We start from the raw sequence: 22,211 nt of genomic DNA, 5'->3' as shown, positions 1-22,211 counted from the left end.
CCCAGACTGCTCCAGCTGTTGCTGCTGCTTATCCTCAGGCATGTACCACAAGTAAACGTCTCCCAAGCATTCAGCAGCTGGGAGCAGAGGCCAAGTAGTGGTGGCTGGGGATGACGAGTGTGGATATTTTAACTGATATTTGGGTAACAAATGCTTCTGTGAGCATTTTCTTTCTCTGCTGAGCATTAGTGAGAAAAATGTGGATTCAAGTACTGGGCTTAAGACCTCTTGAGAACTTCCCGCTCAGGGAAGGTCAAAAATTAAGCTTTTTACAGAAGATTATGGCAAATAGATTGGGAAACAGTGGAAAGAGTGGCTGACTTTATTTTTAGGGGCTCCCAAATGACTGCAGATGGTGATTGCAGCCATGAAATTAAAAGATGCTTACTCCTTGGAAGGAAACCTAGACAGCTTGAAAACCCCATGAACAGTATGAAAAGGCAAAAATATAGGACACTGAAAGATGAACTCCCCAGGTCGGTAGGTGCCCAATATGCTACTGGATATCAGTGGAGAAATAACTCCTGAAAGAAGGAAGGGATGGAGCCAAAGCAAAAACAAAACCCATTTGTGGATGGGACTGGTGATAGAAGCAAGGTCCGATGCTGCAAAGAGCAATATTGCATAGGAACCTGGAATGTCAGGTCCACGAATCAAGGCAAATTGGAAGTGGTCAAACAGGAGATGACAAGAGTGAACATCAACATTATAGGAATCAGCGAACTAAGATGGACTGAAATGGGTGAATTTAACTCAGATGACCATTATATCTATTACTGTGGGCAGGAATCCCTTAGAAGAAATGGAGTAGCCATCATAGTCAACAAAAGAGTCTGAAATGCAGTACTTGGATGCAATCTCAAAAACGACAGAATGATTTCTGTTCATTTCCAAGGCAAACCATTCAGTGTCATGGTGATCCAAGCCTATGCCCCAACCAGTAAGGCTGAAGAAGCTGAAGTTGAACCGTTCTATGAAGACCTACAGGACCTTCTAGAATTAATACCCAAAAAAGATGTCCTTTTCATTATAGGGGACTGGAATGCAAAAGTAGGAAGTCAAGAAACACCTGGAGTAACAGGCAAATTTGGCCTTGGAGTGCAGAATGAAGCAGGGCAAAGGCTAATAGAGTTCTGCCAAGAAAACACACTGGTCATAGCAAACACCCTCTTCCAACAGCAGAAGAGAAGACTCTACACATGGACATCATCAGATGGTCAACACCGAAATCATATTGATTATATTCTTTGCAGCCAAAGATGGAGAAGTTCTATACAGTCAGCAAAAACAAGACTGGGAGCTGACTGTGGCTCAGATCATGAACTCCTTATTGCCAAATTCAGACTGAAATTGAAGAAAGTGGAGAAAACCGCTAGACCATTAAGGTATGACCTAAATCAAATCCCTTATGACTATACAGTGGAAGTGAGAAATAGATTTAAGGGATTAGATCTGATAGACAGAGTGCCTGATGAACTATGGATGGAGGTTCGTGACATTGTATAGGAGACAGGAATCAAGATCATCCCCAGGAAAAAGAAATGCAAAAAAGCAAAATGGCTGTCTGAGGAGGCCTTACAAATAGCTGTGGAAAGAAGGGAAGCAAAAGCAAAGGAGAAAAGGAAAGATATACCCATTTGAATGCAGAGTTCCAAAGAATAGCAAGGAGAGATAAGAAAGCCTTCCTCAGCAATCAATGCAAAGAAATAGAGGAAAACAATAGAATGGGAAAGACTAGAGATCTCTTCAAGAAAATTAGAGATACCAAGGGAAGATTTTATGCAAAGATGGGTTCAATAAAGGACAGAAATCATAGGGACCTAACAGAAACAGAAGATAATAAGAAGTGGTGGCAAGAATACACAGAAGTATACAAAAAATATCTTCACGACCCAGATAATCATGATGGTGTGGTCACTCACCTACAGCCAGACATCCTGGAATGTGAAGTCAAGTGGGCCTTAGGAAGCCTCAAGAACAAAGCTAGTGGAGGTGATGGAATTCCAGTTAAGCTATTTCAAATCCTGAAAGATGATGCTATGAAAGTGCTGCATTCAATATGCCAGCAAATTTGGAAAACTCAGCAGTGGCCACAGTGGTCACTTGGAAAACTGGAAAAGGTCAGTTTTCATTCCAATCCCAAAGAAGTAAAAGTGAAAGTGAAGTCGCTCAGTCATGCCCGACTCTTTGCGACCCCATGGATAGTAGCCTGCACCAAGCTCCTCTGTCCATGGGATTTTCAAGGCAAGAGTACTGGAGTGGGTTGCCATTTCCTTCTCCAGGGAATCTTCCCAACCCAGGGATCGAACCCAGGTCTCTCACATTGTGGACAGACGCTTTACCGTCTGAGCCACCAGGGAAGTCCCAAAGAAAGACAATGCCAAAGAATGGTCAAACTACCACACAACTGCACTCATCTCACATGCTAGTAAAGTGATGCTTAAAATTCTCCAAGCCAGGCTTCAGCAATACATGAACTGTGAACTTCCAGATGTTCAAGCTGGTTTTAGAAAAGGCAGAGGAACCAGAGATCAAATTGCCAATATCCACTGGATCATCAAAAAAGCAAGAGAGTTCCAGAAAAACATCTATTTATTCTTTATTGACTATGCCAAACCCTTTGACTGTGTGGATCACAATAAACTGTGGAAAATTCTTCAAGAGATGGGAATACCAGACCACCTGACCTGCCTCTTGAGAAACCTATATGCAGGTCAGGAAGCAACAGTTAGAACTGGACATGGAACAACAGACTGGTTCCAAATAGGAAAAGGAGTATGTCAAGGCTGTATATTGTCACCCTGCTTCTTTAACTCATATGCAGAGTACATCATGAGAAACACTGGGCTGGACGAAGCACAAGCTGGAATCAAGATTGCTGGGAGAAATACCAATAACCTCAGATATGCAGATGACACCACCCTTATGGCAGAAAGTGAAGAAGAACTAAAGAGCCTCTTGATGAAAGTGAAAGAGGAGAGTGAAAACTTTGGCTTAAAGTTCAACATTCAGAAAACGAAGATCATGGCATCCGGTCCCATCACTTCATGACAAATAGATGGGGAAACAGTGGCTGACTTTATTTTTCTGGGTTCCAAAATCACTGCAGAAGGTGATTGCAGCCATGAAATTAAAAGATGCTTACTCCTTGGAAGGAAAGTTATGATCAACCTAGACAGTATATTAAAAAGCAGAGACATTACTTTGCCAACAAAGGTCCATCTAGTCAAGGCTATGATTTTTCCAGTGGTCATGTATGGATGTGAGAGTTGGATTATAAAGAAAGCTGACCACAGAAGAATTGATGCTTTTGAACTGTGGTGTTGGAGAATACTCTTGAGAGTCCCTTGGACTGCAAAGAGATCCAACCAGTCCATCCTAAAGGAGATCAGTCCTGGGTGTTCATTGGAAGGACTGATGTTGAAGCTGAAACTCCAATACTTTGGCCACCAGATGTGAAGACCTGACTCATTTGAAAAGATCCTGATGCTGGGAGGGATTGAGGGCAGGAGGAGAAGGGGACGACAGAGGATGAGATGGTTGGATGGCATCACCAACTCAGTGGACATGGGTTTGGGTGGACTCTGGGAGTTGGTGATAGACAGGGAGGCCTAGCATGCTGCAGTTCATGGAGCTGCAAAGAGTCAGACACAACTGAGCGACTGAACTAAACTGAGACAGCATATTAAAAAGCAGAGACATTACTTTGCCAAAAAAGGTCCGTCTAGTCAAGGCTATGGTTTTTCCAGTAGTCTTGTATGGATGTGAGAGTTGGACTATAAAGAAAGCTGAGCACCAAAGAATTGATGCTTTTGAATGGTGGTGTTGGAGAAGACTCTTGAGAGTCCCTTGGACTGCAAGGAGATCCAACCAGTCCATCCTAAAGGAGATCAGTCCTGGGTGTTCATTGGAAGGACTGATGTTGAAGCTGAAACTCCAATACTTTGGCCACCTGATGCAAACAGCTGACTCATTGGAAAAGACCGATGCTGGGAAAGATTGAGGGCAGGAGGAGAAGGGGACGACAGAGGATGAGATGGTTGGATGGCATCACCAACTCAATGCACATGGGTCTGGGTGGACTCCGGGAGTTGGTGATGGACAGGGAGGCCTGGCGTGCTGCGGTTTATGGGGTCACAAAGAGTTGGATACGACTGAGCGACTGAACTGAACTGAACTGATTGCCAGGGAAATGGAGACTGCAGATTTCTTGGTCTTTGCAGAGCTTCAAAACAGGCTTTGCAAACGGCTGCTGACCCTGCAGTTGTTCATGGGACTGCAGGGAGCAGGGAGTGTTATGGTTAAACACATGAACTCAGGGCTCAGAGAGATCTGGGTTAGAATCCCAGCCTGGTCCTTCATCAGCTGGGTGACTTGCTACATACAAACATCTCACCGCCTATAAAATGCAGATGATAAAACAAGCTCCTGCAGACCACTTATGAAGTGCCAAATGTGCTTCTAAGTACTTGACATTTATTAACTCACTGAATCATCACAACAGCTTGATGAAGTTGTTGCTCTCTTTACTCTTATTTTACGGATGAGGAGACTGAGGCACAACGGAGGGTCATAAATGTACTCAAGGATACTCAGCTGATAAGTGGTGGAGCTTGGAGATGGCCTCAGGCAATCTGGCTGCAGTGCCCTGGACCACTCTGTCTCTTGGGTTGTTATGAAGAGCAGATGGAATGCAGCCTATAAAGGGCTTGGCACTGTGCCTGCCACATGGCCAGCTCTCAATAAATGTTAGCTTTTATTATTAACAACATATGAGATAGCATAAAACAGACTAGTTGAGCTATCCGCACCATTTGAGATTCTTAACAATGCCTGACATTTGTTTAGCCCTGTATATAACTCAAAGAGCTTTCCCAACTTTGTCCCCGATGCTCTGTGAAGGCAGTATGGCAATTCAGAATGGCTTGATTATTGGATGAAAGAGGACACAGAGGTCCAAAGAAGGTCAGTGACTTGTTAAGGTCCCACACTAGCTCTCTGGTCGTACTATCCTTCAGCAAGCCTGAAGTAGTATCCTGGAGCCTGAATTACATATGTATGCACTGAAAAAAAAAGCCAAAAATGCCAAAGAAGCAACAGCACATGACCTTTTAGTAAGTTTAATTCAAATTCTATTTACTCAAACATTTTTATACCAAACTGTATAAACAGTGATACAGCAACAACAATTTGTTTTTGCAAAAGTATAATGTACTTCATTTATTTTTTAAAAGTACAACAGCTTTATTGAGATGTGATACACCTACCATACAATTCACCCATTTAAAGTACAAAATTCAATAGTTCTTAGTATATCTGCAGAGTTGTGCAACCATCACCACAGTCAATTTTAGAATATTTCCATCATCCCCAAAAGAAACCCTCAACCTGTTAGCATTCACTTCCCATTTTCCCTCAAGTCCCCAGCCTTAGGCAACCACTAATCTACTTTCTTTTGGTCTCTATAGATTTGCTTAATCCGGACATTTCACTTTAATGAACTGATATCACCTATTGTGAATGGCTTCTGTCTCAAAGTGGATTGTTTTAAGTATATTCCACCCTGGCTGAGATCCCACCTGATGTTGAGGTATGGCAGAAACCAACACACTATTGTAAAGCAATTATCTTCCAATTAAAAAAAATTATTAATTGTATATACTTTACATTTTTGGTAATAGGAATTTGAAGAGATTACAGTGAAGGTAGATATAACAAACTCATAAAATTGCCAAAAAGTAAACATAGCAGACCAAGAGTCAAATAATGCAACTAATATTTGCATAGCATTTTCCAGTTTATAAACATGTGTGATCTCACTTCAACCTCCCAACAAGCCATCAGCAGACAGCACCAGCTTCAGAACTATGTCATGAAACTTGGGCTAAGAAGAGCTACAGTTATGGAGAATCATGTGACTCCACTCAAATCTCCTACTCTTGTTGGGTTTCACCTGCATGTTTTATCAGTTACTAAAGAGCAATATTGTCTCCCACTACGTTTCAGTAAGACTCCAGGAGAGCTAGAATGCTGGGCTTCAGATTGGCCCTGACATTTTAATAATTCGGTGACTTTGGGTAAGCTACACTCGTGATGTTTCAGAGTTCTCACCTACTTCAGGTAGGTGAGGATTAAATGGGTTAACACATGCAAAGTGTTTGGAAAAATCCGTGGCACATAGTAAGTGTTATTTGCTTTTATAAAAATAAAAGCAAAAATAGTCTCCCACATATATTGTAGTTACATATGCCTCTTTGCAACAGTCAGTTTTTTGTGAGTTTTTAAAAAATATTTATTTTTATTTACTTATTTGGCTGTGCTGAGTCATGAATCTTTGATTTATGAAAACATTAAGAAGTGCTTTTATCCCCTCTCAGATAATGCAAAGTCCTCAGAGCATTTGCATGACAGCTGCTCTTCTCCTGATTTATATACAGTTGATTTTGTTTATTTTAATTCTCTTTATATTTTAAACATCATGAGACTATTATTTTCTTACAGCCATTCAATATTTAGATTTATCCACATATTTACCATTTTTGTTGCGTTTCCTGCATCTTTGTCTTTCCATATGGAATCATTTTCCTCTGCTAGAAAAATACTATTCAGTGTTTCCTTTAGGAATGGACTTTCTGGTGTCAAATTCTCTCCGTTCTTATTTGTACAAAAATAACATTATTCCATTTTTATTCCTAAAAGATGTTTTCTCTGGGCATTATTTTTTATCCCATCACATTGAAATTATGATGCTATTTTCTTCTGATTCTTGTTTCTTTTTAAAAATCCATTTTATTTATTTTTTGGCCCCACCTCGCTGTCTGTGGGATCTTATTTCCTCAACCAGGAATTGAACCCGTGCCCCTTCAGTTGAAGGGCGGAGTCTTAACCACTAGATTGCCAGAGAAGTCCCTGATTCTTGTTGTTTCTGATGAGAGGTCAATTGTCAGTTTAATCATTGCTTTTTTGAAGGTTAAAATGTCTAACTTTCCTGTGGCCTGCCTTTAAGATTTTTTCTTTTTAGTTTGGCTTTGAAAAGTTTTGCTCTAATGCAGCAAAACTATTGGCTTCCCTGGTAGCTCAGCTGTTAAAGAACCCATCTGTAATGCAGAAGGCCCTGATTAGATTCCTGGGTTGGCAAGTTCCCCTGGAGAAGGAATAAACTTCCCATTCCAATGTTCTTGGGCTTCCCTGGTGGCTCAGACAGTAAAGAATCTGCCTACAATGCAGGAAATCTGGGTTCAGTCCTTGGGTTGGGAAGATCCCCTGCAGGAGGGCATGGCAACCCACTCCAGTATTCTTGCCTGGAGAATTCCATGGACAGAGGAGCCTGGTGGGTTACAGTTCATGGGGTGACAAAGAGTCAGATGCAACTGAGTGACTAAGCACAGCATAGATTTATTTTTATTTATCCCCCTGAGATTAATTTGGCTTCTTTCATCTATGAATTTAAGCCATTTATCAGTGTGAGGGGACATAAGACATTACCTCTTCAAATATTGTGTGCATCCCATTTTCTCTCTCCTTTACAACGGGAACTCCAATAAACATGCATTGGAACTTATCACTGTATCTCTTACAGACTGAATACTGTGTCCCCTCAAATTTTTTTGCGATCCTAACCACCAGTGTGATGGTATTAGGAGGAGCGGCCTTTGGGGGTGATAAGGTCAACTGTGGAGTCCTCATAAATGGGAATAGTGCCTTTATAAAACAGACTTCAGAGAGTTCTCTCACCCCTGCCATTTAAGGGCACGGTAAGGATGTACCATCTATGAAGCAGGAAGCAGGCCCTCACCAGACACCAAATCTGCTGGTACCTTGATCTCAAACTTCCCAGCTTCCAGAACTACAAGAAATAAAAGTTTATTAAGCCACTCTATCTATGGTATTTTTGTTAAAGCAGCCTGATTGACTAAGAAAGTACTATTCATATCTCTTACCCCCTCTTTGCATTTTTCAGTTATTTTTTCTTGCTGTGGTTCATTCTGGACTTTTTTTTTTTGCCTTATCTTCCAATTTATGGTCCTTCCCTAGCTGACTCAACATCTATTCTTTAAGTTCTTACTTTTGCTTATTTCATTTTTTTATTTTGAGAATTTCTATTTGGTTCTTTAGAATTCTCCACTAAAATTTTAAATCTATTTTTTTAAATTGGAGGATAATCACTTTACAATGTTGTGTTGGTTTCTTCTGTACAAAAACACGAATTAGCTGTAAATATATCTCCTTTCCCTCTTGAGCTTCGCTCCCACCCCCTCAACCCACTCCTCTAGGTCATCACAGAGCACTGGACTGGACTTTCCGTGTTATATAGTAGCTTCCCACTAGCTATCTATTTTACACATGGTAGTGTATATATCCCCACTCCAGTACTCTTGCCTGGAAAATCCCATGGATGGAGGAGCCTGGTGGGCTGCAGTCCATGGGGTCGCGAAGAGTCGGACACAACTGAGAGATTTCACTTTCACTTTTCACTTTCATGCATCGGAGAAGGAAATGACAGCCCACTCCAGTGTTCTTGCCTGGAGAATCCCAGGGACGGGGGAGCCTGGTGGGCTGCCGTCTATGGGGTCGCACAGAGTCGGACACGACTGAAGCGACTTAGCAGCAGCAGCAGCAGCAGCAGCAGCAGCAGTGTATATATGTCAGTGCTACTTTCTCAGTTCATCCCTTTGTCTTTTATCTCCTCGAACACCAGAAACATTAAGGCTCAGTTTGTTCAACTAGAGTCATCACGGTTTGTTTCTACTGTACATTGTTTCTCTGGATCCTCACATGTCTTGTCTGCTCATGGGACTGGTTGTCTTTGATTGGGCATGGGTCATTATACTTGAAAACTGTAAAAATAAATCAAGAACTTAAATTCTGTCTTCCCAAAGGGGTTAAATGCTTCTGCTAGGCTCCCAAGGCCATTCAGATCTCATGAACACTGTTAGTAATGGAGGTGTTTTAGTTATGAGCCTTTCTAGAGTACCCTGATGTCTAGGAGCTGGGTTGCAGCCTATATGAGGGCTGGTTTACTGACAGTTCCCCCATATATTCCTTCAGAGTCTAAATGTGTTAAGAGGTTTACTATGATCCCCACTTTTGCAGACCCTAAACTACAACGTTTTCCACCACCCACAAACATTGTCAAAATGTTTCCTAGTCTCTCAGCTGCATCTTCGGGATTTGAAAATGCCCCAAATGCCAAGCTCTCCTTTCTGGGATTCCTTCCCCTTTCACACCTCAGTCCAGTCTTTTTTTTTTTTTTAAGCTACTCTAATAGCTTTCCCATACTTTTAATCTGATTTTTGGAAAATATTTTGTCAGTTTTTTGAATTTTCATCAGAGAGAAAATTTGTCTACGTTGTTCAACCTGCCAAAATTGGAAATGCAATCCAAAATATGACAATGTCATTTCCCCAAGATGCCCTTTGATAATATCTCATAAAACAAGAACTTTCTGGCGAACCTCCTATGATTTCCTATTCAAAGGCAAGTTCCCGTGGAACAGTGATTTTATCCAGTGTTATCTAATAGCAACTTGAAGACTAAGAGATTAGTTCATTCATATATTCAACAAGTATCTATTGAGTGGTCTCTCCTGGACACTGATCTAGGTCCTGGAGATATAATGGTAAGTAAAGCAGACACCTTCCCTCTTCTCCCAAAGCCAAAGGTCTAGAAAAAGAGAGGGAGGAAGAGAGAAAAGGAGGAGGGAGAGAGAGGGAGAGAGAAAAAACAGTTGCTCTCAGAAGTGATGAGAGATTGAGAAGAAAATTGAGAACAATTGATCGAAATAGGAAGAACAGGAGGGTGCCAAGTAGAAGAAGAATGATATCAGTAGCGATGCTTTTGTCTGCAAGTGCCGGGAAACCAGACCCAAGTGGGCTTAAATAATAACTGAGTGAACCATCCATCACAGAATGCTAAGCCTAGCAGTGGGGGGACATCAGACAGAGGTCTTGACAACTCAGCTGCTCCGCCACCTCTTCCCTTGTTGTCCTCAGGCTGGTACAGGGTGGCAGCTGGAGCGCCACTTGTTTCATCCAGCCATGAAATCATCCAGAAGAAAAACAGGAACCCCCTGAGCACCTTTCCTCATCTTTCATTGGGCAAAACTGGGTCACATGCCCTCTCATATACCTAACTACTGGCAAAGGGAATGAAATTACCACAATGGACCATACTAGTCACAATTTGTTCCTGACTAGGAATGAGGCCACCTTCCTTGCGGCATGCATGGGAGATGTTCAACAAAACTGGGGTCTGTTAGGAAGAAAGAAGGAACAGAATGGGCACTGGAGAGATGGCCAGCGTCCACCACGAGGGGTTGGTAGTAGCAGGGGGACATGACCAAAGGCCAACCACTCACTCCACAGTTCCACTGGAGTCTTTTATAAGTGCGTTCTAACCCATAAACCAACAGCAATGGCTAACATTACTCAGTGTTCATATATTATGTAAGAGTTCATCTGGACTTTACGACAGCCCCAGAAGGTAGATCCTATCTTATAATGACACAATGGAGTCACAGAGTGTTCAGAACCGTATCCAAGGTTATATGGCTGGTGGAACCTGGATTGAAACCCAGGATGTCTGGTTCCCAAACTAATGATTTTACCCTCTTTGATAAAACTGTCTCTAGCAAGGTAAATGTTATTGTTTAGTCACTAAGCCATGACTGACTCTTTTGAGACCCATCCCCATGGACTGTAGCCCACCAGGCTCCTCTGTCCATGGGATTTCTCAGGCAAATATATTGGAATGGGTTGCCATTTCCTTCTCCAGGGAATCTTCCTGACCCAGGGATGGAATCCATGTCTCCTCCATTGGCACACAGGTTCTTTACCACTGAGCCACCAGGGAAACCCACAAGGTAAATGGAGGTGATTATTCTGATGTTTTAGGTGAAGAAAATGAAGTGCAGAAATGTGAAATTCATTCATCCAGTTACTTAACGAAACTTTGTTGAGTCCTTTAATACTCCTGGTGCTATGCTGGACTCTAAGGATACTGTTCTGAATGAGACATGTCCCCTGACTCTGTGATGCTTATAGACTAGTGGCATCGTAATGACTGAATGCCCACTGTGAGCAATTTGGCATAAAAGTAAAGGCTGTAGCTTCTGGCATCAGATGCTAGGGTTCAAGTGCCAGCTTTGTGGCTCCCTAGCTGTGTGATTGTGGGCACGTTTCTATTGTAATCACCTCCTTTTCATCAATGAGAGATTATCATCCTAGAGTTATGGGGTTAACTAAACCCACAATACCCAACGCAGGACAGATGAGATCAACAGTCACTTACTAGTCACCTTTACTGACAGCCTGGGGAGGACAACACACCACCCCGAGCCACATGGGGGTTTTATTTAGGAGCAAGGTGAATAGCTGGGGGCTACGGGAGGCAGGCTTTGTAGTGTCAAGACAGTGCGGTTCCCTTGGTTCCTATAGGAGGATGTGATTGGTTTATGCGAATAATTCTGCAGGCTGGCAGGCAACTGAAACCTGCTCTTTGGGGAGCAGCCAGAACTGCACATCTAATAAGAAGAATTGCTTGGCTATAGAACATTATCCGCCAGAGCAGAGTGGAGAGGAGAGCTTGCTGTTCGGACATCTGGAGCTCTCTTAGTTCTACTAGATATCAAGGTAGCACATAATATTGAATCTTAATTTTAGGGCTTAGGTCACTGTTTCTTAACCTCATTGCACCTTTTTTTTTTTCACATATAAAATAGGGACAATGACACTTAACTTATTGGTTTGGTTATCTGTGAGTTTTGAATGAGGCAGTGTGAGTGAAACATTTCATTATAGGGACTGGCACGTCGTGAGGGCAGCACCAAGTGCTGGCATGGGCTGAGACACCTGCATAAGGCCCTATGACTGGTAAGCAGTGATCTCAGATTTCAACATCTAGTTTCCAGATTCTGGGGACTTTCTACAAGACTGACCTGAGATTTTGTTAATTAAGAAAGTACTGGTTTGCTTTATTCATCTTAAACACACACGTATATATCCACTTATTGTTCACTCATTCAATAAACATTTATCACCTGTCATCACATCGCAATAAACATTTATCGCTGTCACCTGGTGCCAGCACCAGGAAGATGGCCTTTGGAAGCAGACAGTCTGATGGAGGAGACAGACCCGAATGGCGTGCAATACAATGCGATGGAAGCTGTACCACGAGAGCTCAATGCCCGGGATGAACCAAGGGAAGGACCCCTAGAGGTAAGACCCTGGGAATAAGCTCAAAGCAGCCCTCTGAAATATCTCCAGTTCCTTCCCCATCGACAGCTGTGGCTGATGATCCCTATGTTCACACTGGAGAGGAGTTTCCCACTGGAGTTCCTGGCTGACAAGTATCAGACTGTGAATAAGCCAAGACTTTCCCTGAGCAGGAGGAGACTCTTTCTGGCTCCTACACTGTAGCCGTCACTCGTTGGTGATGTGGTCTCAGGTCCCTCTCCTCACTGGCCTCAGTTTCTCTACTTGTAGAATAAGGGCACTGGGCTAGGTGGTCTGGGAGGATCTCTCCAGCTCGACCTGAAGATGTATTTTTAAACACCATGTCTCATGAGGTCCCTCCTCCATGAAACCACTGCTATTTCCTGAACTGGTCCGTTTGCCCTTCCTCACCCCTTATAAACATGACACTCATCCTTCTGGTCTATACTGCACACTCCTCTGGGCAGGGACCAAGCTCTTCAGACAATTGCTTCCAGGAGGAAAGTAATAGGACCCAACAGCAACACCACCAACAAAACCCAGTGGAAACAAGAGGCCGTTGCTTGCCCCTTTGTCTCTGGAGGCTGGCGGGCTTCATTCATTTGGACAGCTTGACTTTTCCCACAACGGGCCTCTCATCTTTAAATTAGACTGTGCCATGGCCTGGCAGCTCAGCTCTATTTTTTACTCCGTGCTTAGTCCTCCACAGATTTCAGAAAGGAGAGCCAATTTTGCAATTTTCTCCAAATTTGCTGTTGCCCAAAAATCTGGGAGGGGGCCTTTCCAGGCTGGATGGGAAGATGGAAACCTAGCAGCATCTGATACTTCCTAGGCTGGCCCAACCACAGCCATGTGGGCAGGCGGCAGGCAGGCAACTGGGCTGGCAGCTGGGGAAGGATCTAGAGAAGGAGGCAGAAAATTCGGCTCCTCTTCTCACTGGCTGTGTAGGAGATGTGATGGAGAGCACCCAGTGCTGGGCTCTCTTATATATATATTTTTAATTGGAGTATAATTGCTTTACAATGTCATGTTAGTTTCTACTGTACAACAAAGTGAATCAGCTATATATATACATATATCCCCTCCCTCTTGGACCTCCTTCTCACCCCTATCCCCCATCCCACCCATCTAGGTCCTCACAGAGAACTGAGCTGAGGTCATTTGTAGACATGTAGATTGACCCAGGGTCTGACATACGGAGGGAAGTCAGAAAGAGAAAGACAAATATCCTACATTAACATGTATATGTGGAATCTAGAAAAACGGTACAGATGAACTTACTTGCAGGGCAGAAATAGAGACACAGATGTAAAGGACTGACATGTGGACACAGTAGGGGAAGGGGAAGGTGGAATGAGTTGAGGGATCAGGTGCTGGGCTCCCTTAATCCTGTGCGTCTAGAGCCTGGCCAGCATCAGGACTTCATAGGGGCAAGGTTGTGGGATTCTCCCCCAGTCTGTGCTGTCTCCTTTCTCTGAAGGAGAAATAGATTCTTTATATCAATGAAAGGACTCAAGTTCCTAGAAGGGAGTAACTGAAAAAGATTTCAAACAGTCCAGACTAAAGAATGTTCATCACAAGCCAGACCCTTGCAAGGTACCAGGAGGGCTTCCACACCTGCCTGTTGCTCCTGGGACATCAAGGGGAAAACCAGGCAAGCCTGGCACTGCCACTGATAAGCTGTGTGACCTTGGGCCAATTGCTTTACCTCTCTGAGTCTGCTTCCTTCCAAGAATTAAATTATTCTTAATAATTTAATAATAATTAAATTACTCAATATAATAGTATTACATCAGTATTGATTATATTATATTATTATTGTTATATTGATATATTATCTTAACAACTTATTAATTATTCAATTAATTAATATATTGGATTTATTTGAATAATCACTTCATGTTATAAAGTACCATAAGTGGGTTATGATCATGGTCTCTGCAATCAGATCCAGGTTGAATCCTTGTACCACTTACCAATAGATGACCTTGGGTAAGTGAGTTAACCTCCCTTAACTTCAGGGTTGGCCTGAGGATTCGATGAGCTACTTCGTGTTAAGAGTGTGGCACAGGGCCAACTATAAAGTGAACACTCAGTAAGTAAGTTATGAGCTCTCAAGACAATGAAGGTCATGAGTCTGAGCATTCAGATCAACTTCTTTCTATTGTTCTTCCTTGGGCAGAGGTCCAAAAGTGAGTGCAATGAAGTGGGCAGGAGCCAGCAGTGGCTGGCTCTTCACTCCCCCAGGCTGGGATTTCCTTCCCAGGCACCCAGGCTGATATTTGGCTGACTACCAGCGGGCCAGAGGCTAGACATTAGGCGGTTGCTGCTAAGTGGGAGGCCAGGGGCCAGGAGAGGCCAGCTGAAAGGCAGCAGTACTGATGGACGTGAGGAGAAGGGGCAAAGAGCATATTCTGGAGGGGATCATAATTGGAAAGAAGCTCAGGTTCTGCCTCTAATTAGACTGGCCTTGCCTTGTCCACCTGGGGTGTCCCAGCCTGTCCTCCTGAGACCTAGATGGTGATGGTGTGCACAGTGGGGTACAAGTTTGGGAGGGGAAGAGCAGGCTTCAAAGGATAGAAGGGTGTTGGAGACACTTGCCCCTCCTTGACCGTAGATCAGAGCCCTCTCCCCAGTGGCCACGGTAAACAACCTGCCAGGTCAGGCCCGGCCCCAGAGAGCCTTCCATGAGCAGTGCTCTCAGGGCGCTCATTTAAAGCCATGAGCATGTTGGCCTCTGTGTGGCTGGAAGCTTCTTCCTCTCTCTAGTCCATAGAGCCCTCTCTTGTGAAGTGATAAGATTTTTTTCCTGCATGATGGCAGACTAGAGAAATGAATGACACTACCAAGTGAAATAATGGATAATGCTGTATAAAGACGAGAAAAATACTTTTAATCGCACCACTATGTTGTCATAAAAGTAAGGAATCCCAAATGAGATAAAATAAAAAATCCTTGGATGTAAGTTGGTGCCAAAGTTCTCTTTTGAATTGTGGGTTTCTGTCAAAATACGGGGATGTTGATCTTCTGTTTCATCGTTCTACAGAAGCAGGGAATAGAACAGAAAGCCTAGGGGTCAGCCAAGATGGAAAATACAGTGAAAGATCTCCTTGCATAAAGCAAGGACATCCCTAAAAAACTTTATCATCAGTGTAAACAAATAAGAAATGAACTCTGCAGAGGGTTGAGCATGGTAACTAGCCTTGAAAAGAATCTTGATAGTGGATGGAGAGGAAAGAACTCTGAAATTCAAAACTATAAGCTCATACTTACATGACTTTGCCACCCAAGTTCATTCTCAGTTTGGTCCAAAAACCCCAAATGGAGAATTTAATTTTAAATGGTCCTACACTGGAAGGAGCAAATATAAATAATCTCTGGAGGAACTAGACTTAAACTCAGCCCTCAAAGAATTCCTACAAATAAACTTCCAAGGAAAATGAGCAACTTCTGTCTCAATAAAGACAAAATAAAATAAAATGCACAAGAAATAAGGTACCAAAAGGCCGGTCAACAAGAAAAACCCACAATAGGGACAGACCTATAAAGACTTTGTATTCTGGAGTTAGCAGACAGAAAAACTAGGTTTAACACATTTAAAGAAATTTTAAAATATTATGTTTTATTAAATAGTATTAAATACATAAATTTAATATTATTAAATAAAAACATAAATATTCGGTTTTATTAAACAAATAATATTAAAATGTTATACATATGAACAAGAAACAAGCAGGTCTGAAACAGAATCAAGGAGACTGAGAACTGAAAAAAATTTTAAGAACTGAAACTAAAAGCCCAAGTGAATTGATTAATGAGCAGATCAGACCCTGAAGAGAGAATTTGTAAACTTGAAAATAGTTTCAGAGAACAGCAAAAATGTAGTTGAGCAACACAAAGAGCTAAAAGATATGAGAGAGAGAGAGTCAAGAGACATGGAAAAGAGTGAGAAGTTTTAATGTATTTTGAATTGACTTACAGACAAAGGTAAAAGAGAAAATGGGGAAGAGATAATCTTTGAAGAGATAAATACCAATTTTACAGAATTGTTGAAAGATTCTATTCTTTATATCCAGAAAACCTAATGAATTCCAAAATAAACACACACATATACACACATCTCTATGCCTAGTTGTCATTGCTGTTCAGTCACTAGTTCCTGTCTGGCTCTTTGCAGCCCCGGGGACTGCAGTACACCAGGCTCCTCTGTCCTGCACTCTCTCTCTAAATTTGCTCAAATTCACGTCCATTGAGTCGGTGATGCTATCTAACTATCTCAGCTTCTGCTTCCCCATCTCCTTTTGCCTTCCATTTTTCCCAGCATCAGAGTCTTTTCCAATGGGTTGACTCTTCACATCAGGTGGTCCAAGTATTGGAACCTCAGCATCAGTCCTTCCAATGAATATTCAGAGTTGATTTCCTTTAGGATTGATTGACTGGCTTGATCTTCTTGCTGTTCAAGGAACTCTCGAGTCTTCAGCAGCACAATTTAAAAGCATGAATTCTTTAATGCTCAGCCTTTTTTATGGTCCAACTCTCACATCCGTACATCACTACTAGAAAAACAATAGCTTTGACCATATGGACTTCATCGGCAAAGTGATGTCTCTGCTTTTTAATACGCTAAGTTTATCATAGCTTTTCTTACAAGAAGCAAGTGTCTTTTGATTTTGTGGCTGCAGTCACTGTCTGCAGTGATTTTGAAGCCCAAGAAAATAAACTCTGTCGCTGCTTCCACTTTTTCCCATTCTATTTGCCATGAAGTGATGGGACTGGATCCCATACTTTTAGTTTTTTTAATGTTGAGTTTCAAGTCAGCTTTTTCACTCTCCTCTTTCAACTTCATCAAGAGGCTCTTTAGTGCCTTTTCATTTCTGCCTTTAGAGTGGTATCATCTGCATGAGGTTGTTAAAATTTCCTCCTGGCAATCTTGATTCCTGCTTGTGTTTCATCCAGCCAAGCATTTTGTATGATGTACTCTGCATATAAGTTAAGTAAGCAGGGTGACAGTATACAGCCTTGTTATACTCCTTTCCCAATTTTGAACTCCTTTCCCAGTCAGTTCTTCTGGTTCTAACTGTTGCTTCTTGTCTTGCATGCAGGTTTCTCAGGAGACAGGTAAAGTGGTCTGGTATTGCCATCTCTTAAAGAATTTTCCACAGTTTCTTGTGATCCACACAGTCAAAGGCTTTAGCATAGTCAATAATACAGAAGTAGATGGTTGTTTATTTTTTAATTCCCTTGCTTTTTCTATGATCCAGCAGATGTTGGCATTTGATCTCTGGTTTCTCTGCTTTTTCCAAATCCACCTTGTACATCTGGATGAGTTCTCAGTTCATAAACTGCTGAAGCCTAGCTTGAAGAAATTTTAGCATAACCTTGCTAGCATGTGAGATGAGCACAATTGTATGGTAGTTTGAATATTCTTTAGCATTGTCCTTCTTTGGGATTGAAATGAAAACTGAATTTTCCAGTCCTGTGGCCACTGCTGAGTTTTCCAAATTTGCTGACATATTGAATGTAGCACTTTACCAGCATCATCTTTAAGGATTTGAAATAGCTCAGCTGGAATTTAATCACCTCCACTAGCTTTGTTCATAGAAATGCTTTGTAAAGCCCACTTGACTTTGACTCTAGGATGTCTGGTTCTAGGTGAGTTACCACACTATTGTGATTATCTGGGTCCTTAAGACTTTTTTGTATAGTTTTTCTGTGTATTCTTGCCACCTTTCTTAATCTCTTCTGCTTCTGTTAGGTCCTTGCCATTTCTGTCCATTATGATGCCCATCTTTGCAAGAAATGTTCCCTTGATATCTCCCCTACTCCTAGACATGTAATGAATATTGCAAAAGCAGCCAGAGAGAAAAGACAGGTAGTTTGGCAGCTGATGTCTTAACAGAAAAAAAAATTGAGAGAAAATAACTACCAATATAGAATTATTTTTTCTTCTGATTTTTATTTAGAAGAAAATAAAAGTTGCTTTACAATGTCTGCTGTACAGCAAAGTGAATCAGCTCTACGTATACATATATATCCCTGCTTTTTTGGATTTCCTTCCCATTTAGGTTGCCACAGAGCACTGAGTAGAGCTCCTTGTGCTATACAGTAGTAGAATTTTATGCACAGTGAAAGTGAAACTATCCTTCAAGAATTGTGGTAAAGTAAGACATTTGCTAACAAACAAAAACTAACTTTACCAACAAAAATCTTTGCTAAAGGAAACTATAAAGTGTGTACTTCAGGTGGGAAAAAATAGTTTTAGATGTAAGGTTTAAGATTCGAGAAGAAATGAGTAAATATGTAGGCAAAGAGAAAAGAACTATCTGCTCAAAATATCAATAATATGGAGAAGAATCAAGATAAAAATAGAACACTGAACAATAATAGCAAAGGAACTAGAAAGAGGTCATTGGAGTTAAAAAATTCTAAGATATTTATATTACCTGGTAGGAAGGCAGAAAATACCTTTCAGTTCAGTTCAGTTCAGTCACTCAGTCATGTCCAACTCTTTGCGACCCCATGAATTGCAGCATGCCAGGCCTCCCTGTCCATCACCAACTCCTGGAGTTCACTCGAACTCACATCCATCAAGTCGGTGATGCCATCCAGCCATTTCATCCTCTGTTGTGCCCTTCTCCTCCTGCCCCCAATCCCTCCCAGCATCAGAGTCTTTTCCAATGAGTCAACTCTTCGCATGAGGTGGCCAAAGTACTGGAGTTTCAGCTTTAGCATCATTCCTTCCAAAGAAATCCCAGGGCTGATCTTCAGAATGCACTGGTTGGATCTCCTTGCAGTCCAAGGGACTGCCAAGAGTCTTCTCCAAGACCACAGTTCAAAAGCATCAATTCTTCGGCACTCAGCTTTCTTCACAGTCCAATTCTCACATCCATACATGACTACTGGAAAAACCATAGCCCTGACTAGACGGACCTTTGTTGGCAAAGTAATGTCTCTGCTAAATACCTTTAGCAAATGCTAAAGTTCAACATGTATATAAAGATAACTTCCACAATCACTAAACAAATAGACAAAGAACATACAACTTCTAATAAAGTACCCCTCCATCAATGTGAAAGCAGGCAAGAAAGCAGTGGGGAAAAGAGACAAAAAAGCAGGAAAAATAAACAGTACACAATAAGATATTAGGAGTAAATTAAATATTTCAGTAAGCACAATAAATGTAAGTAGAAAAAACTTAAGTTAAAAACACGGTCAGACTAGGTTAAAAAAAGAAAATGGCAATCACATGCTGTTTACCACAGGTGTGTTTATAACAAAAAGCAAAGATCAAAAGTCTCAGCATGGAAAAGGTATGCTGGCAAATACTAACAACTTAAATCTGAATTTATGTTAATAAAAGACAAAAATGAACTTTAAGATCAAAAGTATTTTAGAGTTAAAGTGGTAAAGTATATAATAATACATAGATAAGTCTACAAAGTAAACAGGAAATTCTTCATTTGTATACTATAACATCCTCATGGACTCTACGGAGTTGAAGAGTCAGACATGACTGAGCAACTTTCACTCACTCACAACATATCCTCAAAACATATAAAGGAAAAATTCATAGCTACAGTAAAAAGTAGACAAATAGACCTTGTAGTGAAAGATTTTAAAACTATTTCTTCTAGTAAACATTTCTAAAAAAAATTTTTTTTAATCCCTGGGACTGCAAGGATATCAAACCAGTCAATCCTAAAGGAAATTAACCCTGAATATTCATTGGAAGGACTGATGCTGAAACTGAAGCTCCAAGACTTTGGCTGCCTGATGTGAAGAGCTGAGTCACTGGAAAAGACCCTGGTGGTGAGAAAGACTGCAGGCAGGAGGAGAAGGGGATGACAGAGGATGAGATGGTTAGACAGCATCACCACACTGTTTTTATACCACTGTGGCCTTTTGATAGGTCTTGCTATCCAGTAGTGACCATCTTCCAGCTTAGTTTTTCTTTAATACTGTTCTGTAATTTATTTATTATCTGGCCGTGTTGGGTCTTAGCTGGGGCACGTGTGGTCTTCCTGTGTCACGTGGGGTCTTCTGTTGTGGTGTGCAAACTCTCCATTTGTAGTGCTCAGGCTCCGGAGTGCGCGGGCTCAGTGGTTGTGGCACGCGGGCTTTAGTTGCTCCACTAACACACAAAAATATAAAACCCAAAGGGATTATAAATCTAAATGTGAAAGCAAAAAAGTAGAGAAGAAGAGGAAAACATTAGAAAACATTTTCATTTTCTCAGAGTAAGCAATGTTCTGTTACATAGGACACAGACAGCGTTAACTACAAAAGAAAAAATGTTAAGTCAAACCCTGTTAAGAGTAAAATTTCTGCTCATCCAAAGATATCATCAGAAGAGTGAAAATGAAATGCACAAAATGAGTTACCCAACAAAGTACTCATACCCAGAATGTAGAAAAAACTTCTAAAAATCATTAGAGAAAGATAAACATCCAGTTAATAAATGGGCAAAATACTTGATGAGCAGACTATTTCAAAAGAGGATATCTATATCACTAATAAATCCATGAAAAGCTGCTCAACTTTATTCGTCATTGTAGAAATGCAAATTAAAACCACAGTGAGAATAAATTTGGACCCCTACTTCACATGTACACAAAAATGAGCTCAAGATAGATCATAGGTCTAGGTGTAAGTTAAAACTATACAACTCTTAGAAGAAAATACAGGTGTAAATCTTCATGACAAAAAATGATTTCTTAGATTAATAGAACAGAGAAGACAATGGCACCCCACTCCAGTACTCTTGCCTGGAAAATCCCATGGATGGAGGAGCCTGGTAGGCTGCAGTCCATGGGGTCGCATAGAGTCGGACACGACTGAGCGACTTCACTTTCACTTTTTTACTTTCATGCATTGGAGAAGGAAATGGCAACCGACTCCAGTGTTCTTGCCTGGAGAATCCCAGGGAAGGGGGAGCCTGGTGGGCTGACGTCTATGGAGTCGCACAGAGTCGGACACGACTGAAGTGACTTAGCAGCAGCAGATTGATAGAAAGAGACCAAGTTGTCCTTTACCAAGATGAAAAACTGTGTTTCAAAGGACACCATCAAGAAGGTAAAGGGTAATTCTCAGAATGGGGGGAAATTTCTGCAAATCACAGACGTGATAAAGGACTCGTATCTAGAATATATAAAGAACTGACAACTCCATAATAATTAAGGCAGCCCAATTAAAAGTGAGCAAATGATTTAAACAGACATTTTTCCAAAGAAAATATATAAATGGGCAAAAAGCACAGGAAAAGATGCTCGACATCATTAGTCATTAGAGAAATGAACATTGAAATCACAATAATAATAATAGACAAAATAATTTTAAAAATCAAAGAATAAAAGTAAAAGCAGACGATAAAAAGTATTGGGATTCCCCAGCAGTGCTGGTGGGAGTGTAAATGAAAATGACATACCAACCATGCAAAAACTTGGCAGTTCTCCACGCAGTTACCATATTGATTCAGCTATTTTACTCCTAGATATCTATCCAAGAGAAATGAAAACATATATCCACACAGAACTTGTACATGCATGTTTATAGCAGAGTTATTTATAGCAGCCAAAAAGCAGGGGAAAATCTCACGTTACTCAGTTGATAAATGGATAAGTTAAGCTTAGTGTCCATACAATGAGCTATTATTTGGCAACAAAAAGGAATATGCTATGACATGGATGAACACTGAACACATAATGTAAGTGAAAGAAGCTAGTCACAGGGGAAATTCCCTGGCAGTTCAATGGTTAGGGCTCAGTGCTTTGACTGCCTGAGCCCAGGTTCAATCCCTGGTTAGGGAAATAAGAGCCTGCAAAGTGTGTGGTGCAGTCAAAATAAAATAAAATAAGATAATCATAAACGACTACATACTTTATGATTCCACTCACATGGAATGTTCAGAATAAGCAGATTTTTTTTAGGGAAAAAAGTAGATTGTTACCGCCTAGGATTGAGGTAGGAGGGACAGGAAGTGGAGGGAGATTAGAGAGT

Source organism: Bos grunniens, chromosome 10 (genome assembly GCF_055505025.1).
Source record: "Bos grunniens cultivar Pamir isolate PY7600 chromosome 10, Bosgru_T2T1.0, whole genome shotgun sequence".
Classification (NCBI taxonomy): Eukaryota; Metazoa; Chordata; class Mammalia; order Artiodactyla; family Bovidae; genus Bos; species Bos grunniens.
The sequence above is the reverse complement of the archived record's forward strand: the minus strand, read 5'-3'. Positions refer to the sequence as shown.